The sequence below is a fragment of the Lygodium microphyllum genome, chromosome 8 (assembly GCF_053477565.2).
Source record: "Lygodium microphyllum isolate KBCC chromosome 8, Lygodium_microphyllum_v1.1.10, whole genome shotgun sequence".
Taxonomy (NCBI): domain Eukaryota; kingdom Viridiplantae; phylum Streptophyta; class Polypodiopsida; order Schizaeales; family Lygodiaceae; genus Lygodium; species Lygodium microphyllum.
Genome location: NC_141142.1, coordinates 84870669 through 84878498, shown reverse-complemented (window position 1 = coordinate 84878498; position 7830 = coordinate 84870669). Strand labels below are relative to the sequence as shown.

The window sequence follows — 7830 nt, the reverse complement described above, 5'->3', positions numbered from 1 at the left end:
TTTGGGAATGTTACTAAAAAATATAAATGTTCCACATGTGATCAAAATAAATATTATTTTATTAGACAAAATTTATTGTATTACACTACAAACTGGCATTTTTATTGTAATTAAGAAAACTATAAGGCTTTCACAAACAGGGACGTATTATTTCTTTACGATATGTAACTAAAGGGTGTTGATTAATACCCTTTGAATGCATGCGTGATAAGGATAGCTTTTTATAGGTCCACCCTTGATTGCAAATCCCACTACATTTCTTTAAATTATAATGACATTTTTAATACAAATAGAGCTAGATCCTCTCCAATCATCACTAGTTCTAACAATCAATCAAATATCAGAGCAATAGATGAATAGACTTTATGATTTTTCATGATTTAATCAGCTAGTAAAAACTCATCCACCTATTTCAAAGCTAGGTACCATATGCATATCATTCACACACACACACACACACACATAGAGAGAGAGTGTGTATGTGCACATTATGAAAAATATTTGAGTTTCTTATAAGTTATAAGGCCAATAATGTGATAGGGATCTATAGTATGGGATTGTGCAATAGATATTATTGGAATTACTATAATAATAAGATAATTTTAGATTTTTTAATTATAGAATAGGACTATAAGATATATTGCAATTTGCAAACGTTTGCCATTCATTAAGTTGAGAGAGAGATTAGGAGAAGAGTAGGTCTTCCAATTGATCCACTCCTTGTAAAATTTCAGATTGAAGTAGTTTTTAAATCATGTGAAAATTTAATCTCAATTTTAATATGCCATAGAATTTTTAAAAAGATATGTGAATCGTTTCGGAGTTGCAAGGTGCTGCTTGCTTACGAGATCTCTCTCTCTCTCTCTCTCTCTCTCTCTCTCTCGGCTGTGGAAATGGTTCGGACTTGGAACTCTCTTTCTCTCTCTCTCTCTCTCTCTCTCTCTCTCTCGACTGTGGAAATGGTTCGCGCTTGGAACTCTCTTTCTCTCTCTCTCTCTCTCTCTCTCTCTCTCTCTCTCTCTCGACTGTGGAAATGGTTCGCGCTTGGAACTCTCTTTCTCTCTCTCTCTCTCTCTCTCTCTCTCATGTTCACCATTTATGGAGTGGTTTACAGTTACTTATGAAAAGTCTTTAGTGTGCTCTCTCTCTCTCTCTCTCTCTCTCTCTTTCGCTAGACTCCACAATGAATGATCTTCTGTCAAGAAAGTTCACGAGCATGCTGAGCTATGTGAATCTGCGGAAAGATGACCTAGACCTGGAGGTGGGAGCTGTCGTACGGGGAACAGAGATGGTGGCCATCGACCCCAACGACAGGAAGTTCCACGAAGCAGTGGGTCTCGTCAACCAAGAGCTGGACAAGGTCAAGCTTCTCTTCACGGACCTGCAGAGAGCCAACAACGAGAGCAAGACGGTCGTTCGATCGGACGACATGAAAGCCCTGCGGCAGCGCACTCATCAAAGCGCGTGTGCAAGAACTCAACGAGGCCAACCTCGCAAACCGCAGGATCCCCGGCTGGGGGCAAGGCTCCTCTGTCGATCGCATGCGCGCGTCACAAATGGTGTGACTGGGCCAGATCCCAGAGCCTCATGCACAAGTTCTATTCCGTCAGGGAGAGGGTCACGGCTCAGTACAGAGAGACTGTGGAGAGGAGGTATTTCACCGTGACAGGCCAGCACGCGGATGCGGCCACGATCGACTACATGATTAACACGGGGCAGAGTGAGACGTTCTTGCAGACGGCCGTGCAGGAGCAAGGGAGAGGCCAGATTCTCGACAGCATGAGGGAGATGCAAGAGAGGCATGAGACCGTGAAGGAGATCGAGAAGAGCCTGCTAGAGCTGCATCAGATCTTCCCGGACATGCAGGTCCGGGTTGATGTCCAAGGGGAGACGCTGAACGATATCGAGGGCAATGTCAATCGTGCCAACTCTTTCATCAAGGACGGGACAGTTGAGGTGACAAAGGCTAAGGAGTATCACCCTCGCTCGCGTAAATGGAAGTGCATAGGTATTCTAATCTTGCTCCTCGCGATCCTCATAATTCTGGTGCCAATTCTCGTGAAGTTTATATGATCCTCCAGCTAACAAGAACGAACATTTCGATTGTCTGAGAAGCTCGCGCTTACATTAAACTTGATCCATATTACCTTCAAACGGTCAATGGATTAGGCAAAACACAAACATGTGCCTATCATCTAGCAGTAAACGAAACTAAACGCTTGAAAAAAAGGGATATGTTATGTAAAAGGATCTCTTAGTTGTGATGCATGTGCACTGGTTACTGGTTACGCACTCAACACGGCATAGAAAGATAACGCGATATGTGAGCTCAAGGTATACTTTTGTATTATTCAATCAAAGAAACGGAACATTTGAAGACACATCCCAAGACTACACTCTTGTGACGCCGCACATAAGAGGGTTTACCATTGGGTATAGGGAATCACACGTAGAGTGGAAACAAGGCAGGGCTTTGAGTCACTACTACTCCCTATATAGGTGTTTCCGGTGATAATGGCATGGTATAGCTACAAAGCCCTTACACTCACCCCCGCCTACTGGGTTGCTGTCCTCAGCAATCTAAGGGTAGTGTTTTATTTGACTAATCCGAGGTCTTAACACAACTTTCTCTACCAAGGTGGTCAGTGTGTCTGCCGGTCTATGTGAGCGCGGGGTCTTAACACAGTCTATACTATTAGACTGGTGAGTGTCTGCCGCACTAGGACTTGGGGGTCTTAACACAACCTTTTCTAGTAAGTCAATGTCTGCCCATCTAGACTTGTTTAGGGCTCTATTGGAGTTATTGATGTTGGGATTACCATGTGAATCCACCCTCGACTCAATCATATTTGAGGAGTGGAGATGTTCAGGGTCTATGATTGAGAACCACTTGTTTGTTGAAGAGGCTGCTCAAGGGGCATTGGAAGGAGTAGTGGGGTTTTTCTTGAGCAAAAGGGTGAATACGTCTTTGCACGAGCCTTCACTTTTGAAATCCAACTGGCTTCCTTGAGTGGATGACCACGCCACTTGCTGAGGTACTTGGGGTATCCTCTTTGATCCCGGTGTCTAAGGAATGCTTCTACTTCAAAAGGACCATTGGAATGGAGCATTTCTACACATTTTCCCCATTGGTTGTCGGGCTAGAACGTGCGCAGAAGACGAGCATAAAAAGCATTATGGGCACATATACTATCTGGCAGGTTGAGTTTGTAGGTGACTTCGTTTAGCACTTGAGTGATTCGATAGGGTCCATAGTAGCGGTGGTTGAACTTGGGAGTCATGTTCTTGGGGAGTGACATATTCTTAGAGCTGACTAGGACCATGTCTCCTTGCGTGAATAGTACGGCCTTCCTCTTTTTGTTGGCTTTCTCAGTCGTAGTGATTTTGCTTTGTTCTAGGCTCTACTTGGCCATCGCATTTTGATCTCTCGATTTCTTCAGGAACTCCTCTGCATCTTGATCTTCCGCTTTGGCCGCTCTGGATGCTAAGGCCAGTGGGTTAATGACTTCTTTTCCTGTTGCCAATTCAAAGGGGGTGTAACTCGTTGCCGAGTGGATAGAGCTTTTGTAGTGGAATTCCCAAGACAACAAGGTACATGGCCCAATCTTTCTGGTCCACTCGGCCATAGCTTCTGAGATAATCTTCAATGCCTTGGTATTTTGTTTGTCCATCGGTTTCAGGGTGGAAGGATGACGAGAATCTCAACTGTGTTTCCACGGTTTTGAAGAGTTCCTTCCACATGTCGCTCATGAATCTTCCATCTCTATTTGGTACTATAGCCAAGGGTAAGCCATGGAGTTTGAATACATGTGTGAAGAAGAGGAAGGCTACCTCCTTAGCGTTCAGTGGTGGTTTGGCTAGGATGAACTGGCCTTGCTTGGAGAAATAGTCCACCAGTACAAAGATGATTGTGTATCCATGGGACTCGGGAAGTTCCACAATGAAATCCATACTGACGACATCCCATGGCCGATTTGGTACGAGGAATGGTTGTAGTAATCATGTTGGCTTTGAGCATGGTGATTTTACAAGTTGGCAAGTGGGGTAGGTTTTGATGTAGTTGATGACTTCCTCCTTCATGTTGGGCCAAAAGAATTGATTCCTAAGGGTCTCCAAGCTTTTGCCTTGCCCTTTCTGTCCTCCAAGTTTTCCATCATGTATTTCATGGAGGATGAGTTTCTTTAACTCCAAGTTGTTGGGGATATACAATCTCTTGGCTACAAATAGGATACCCTCCTCAAGGGTGTACATTCCATGCACGGTTTTGTCAACTTCCACATCTTGGATAATTTTGTGCATCTCGTGGTCCTGTTCCAAGGCCTCCTTGACTAACTCCATAAAGTAGTTGTTGACCACACTGATGGCTTTCAAGTTAGCTTTACGGCTCAAGGCATCTGCTATCTTGTTGGTGGAGCTAGGCTTGTGTTTAATCTCCAAGTTAAATTCTGCTAGGAAGTCTAGCCAATGAGCTTTCTTTGCCAATAACTTGGGTTGTGATTGGAAGTATTTGAGAGAGATATTATTTGTGAAGACTATTGTGTACTTGTCTTGAATATAGTGCTTCCATTTCTTGATTCAGTGGATGACTGCTAGCATTTCTTTCTCATGTGTACTCCACCTTGTTTCAGAATTTGTAAATTTCTTGTGGGACTCATAAGCTATGGGGTGGCCTTCTTGCACCAGTACACCTCCTATGCCATAATCAGATGCATTTGTGGATATCTCGAAGGGTTTGGTGAAATTCGGTACCTTCAAGATGGGGGTTTGACTCATGCATTCCTTCATTTGCTCAAAAGCTTCCTGTTGCACACTCCCCCATGTAAAAGAGTGATCTTCTTTGGTGAGGTGGGAGAGGGGGGCAGTGATGAGGCTATAATCGTTGATAAGCCTTCGGCAAAATATTGTGAAGCAAAGGAACTCCTACAGTTCTCTTACAGTTTTCAGTACAGGCCATCTTTGGACATCTTCCACTTTCTTAGGATCCACTTTGATACTAGCTGCTCCTACAATAAAGCCTAAGAATTTCAACTCTTTCACTGCGAACTCACATTTTCTAGGTTTGGCATATAACTGATGTTGCCGCAGTTTCTCAAAGACTAGGCGTAAGTGTTGCTTGTGTTCCTCTAAGGTTTTGCTATAGACTAGGAGATCATCAATATAGATAATGACAAAGACATCTATCTCGGGTCTAAAGACTCCATCCACGAGGCCGCAAAATGTGTCTGGTCCATTACTTAGGCCAAATCCTAAGACTAACCACACAAAACTACCATAGCAAGTGCGGAAGCCTTTTCTAGGAATATCTTCTTCTGCTATGCGGATCTGATGGTAACTTGATCTAAGGTCTATGCGGCTAAAGTACTTGGCTCTGTGTAATCTATCTAAGAGGTCCTCCACTAGGGACATCGGGTATTTGTTTTTTATGGTGATTTTGTTAAGGGCCCTATAATCTACACAAAGTCTAAGTCTCCTATCCTTCTTCTTGACAAATAACACTAGGGCACCAAAGAGGGATTTACTGGGGCGGATGAACCTTGTTCCTCTAATTCATGTAGCTGCTTCTTTAGTTCCATGAGCTCGGTGTGGTTCATGAGGTAGGGTGCTCGGGCCGGTAGGGCAGATCTTGGAATCAATTCAATCTTATGATCCACATCCCATCTAGGTGGTAGGCCCTTGGGTAGCTTCGTTGGCATTATATCTTTGAATTATTCAAGTATCTCTACCACTTCTGTGTTGTTGCTCTGATGATTAGGCCTCTTAACGCACTTTTAGACGCGATTTTTGAATTGAGAGAAAATCTTACAGGCACGTCTACCCGCCATCTATTTGCGCGTCTATAATTTCGCGTCTATAGTCACATGTATGAAGAAATTTACACACAAAAATAGACGCGAAGTAGACGCACTCATACACGCATGAATACAAGCGCATAAAAAAACCAAATTTGTTATTTATTTAATTTCTTTTGTGCGTCTACTAGCGCGTCTACATGGCAAATTAGACAGGCCTAGACACGCCTATAGACGTGCTTTTACACGTGCCGATAGACGCGAATGCAAAACCAAAAATCTCCTTTTTTAAAACAAGATATTTAGTTTATTTTTTAAATTTAAATTATGTAGCGTGTGTACTCTGCATTTTAGACGTGATTATAGACGCACATTTTCTGTAATTTAGACGCGCAGATAGACGCGAAGAACAGAATTGGAAAAAAAAAACCAAAGAGCAACCACATGCTCTCTGGTTTTTTTTCCCCCCTCCCATACTTCAAATTGTGCATTTGAGAAAAACACAATGGATTTGAAGGCACGAGAATTGAAAACAAAAATCCATCACCACAATAGAAACGAGGCATAGATGCGCATGTTAGACGCGCAAAGTCGAGCGCCTCTATCATTGCGTCTATATGCACGTGTAAAAGAGCGTGTAAATAGACGCGAATTTTGCGTCTATATATCCGCGCAAATAGACGCGTAATTATTTAACCACCTGAAATTGGACTCAATATAATAAAAAAACTAGAGTTAATAATTATTTTTGCATTGCTCTCTAATGAATGGCAGTTCCTCCAGTTGATAAGCAAAGCCTGATATAAGTAATTAGCGGCAAGCGACACAAACCTTATTATACAATTAGTAGCAAGCATTGCATGTATCTCGTAACTTCTCTACTTGAAGATGATAAAAAATACTTCCTTTTTATTATGGAAAATTCAATTTAGCTTTAAACTTGACTATTGATTCTTGAGTATGTACATGTGCGCATGATATTTTCCATAGAATTAAGAATACACATTGAATCATTAAGCAAATTAAGTATGTTACAGTGAATGATCCAACTCATCTTCAATGAGATCAGCCCTTGCTAAACTATTTACTTCTAGGTCTATGTTACCAAGAGGTAACGAAACAAATAAGTCTATCCCACTCTCAGATGTGTTGCTATATTGCTCAATAACTTCATCAATATCATCAACCGCATTATTGTCCTCTTCTACGTTTCCTTGAACATCCTCGCGAGGTTCATCTTGTACTATATCAAGAATATCATCCATTATGGTGTCATCATATACATCATCATTAATTGTTGGATTGTCATCTGCTATCTCTATGTCGATAATATTACCATATATTGGTTTTGAACGATTAGATATAGGGATGATATACCACCATCGGTTATTGTTTACCATTGGATGATACACAACCTGTATTTGAAAAACAAAAGCAAGAAACTTAAATACTTATTATATTGTGTATATGTATCACATGTATACATATAAAAAAATTAGCTTTTACATATATACCTGCTCACATTGTTGAGGTAGTACTAATGTGTCATTCTTGTTTTGGTGAAATTTTGTAGAGTCAATGATTACAAAACCACTTGGATGATGTTTGATTGTGCAATGCTAACCATTTGTTACCACTTCTTTAAACCACTTCACATCTAGTACATATATAAAGAATCGTCTGAAGTCAAGCTTCAAAATATCTTGGATCAAGCCACAATAACCTTCCATGGTACAATTGGCATCCTCGAAGTGAGCAAGGACACCACAATCTTGGGTATTTTTCTTTTCATCTATACGTTGAGTTCGAAGATGTTGAACCTCACACCAAATAGCATTGAATAATGTGCACTAGTAGTAAAAGATTAAGATCAAACATGTCAATTTATTATATAAAATATAACTAGAAACAAATTAATTGATAGTATGTCTCACCTTTGATAAGCAACCTCGTGCGTATTTCCACTCTTCTTGAGATATATTAATTTCCTCCTCTTTTTCCATTCTCTCCATTTTCTCATGCAACCAATCTATACCAATAT

The 7830-nt window shown here is 41.2% G+C and overlaps 1 pseudogene; it reads left to right on the top strand.

The window, feature by feature from the left end:
• The first annotated feature begins 1183 nt into the window (after window positions 1–1183).
• LOC148032525 (syntaxin-124 pseudogene) lies at window positions 1184–2073 on the top strand (annotated as a pseudogene).
• Window positions 2074–7830: the final 5757 nt, after the last annotated feature.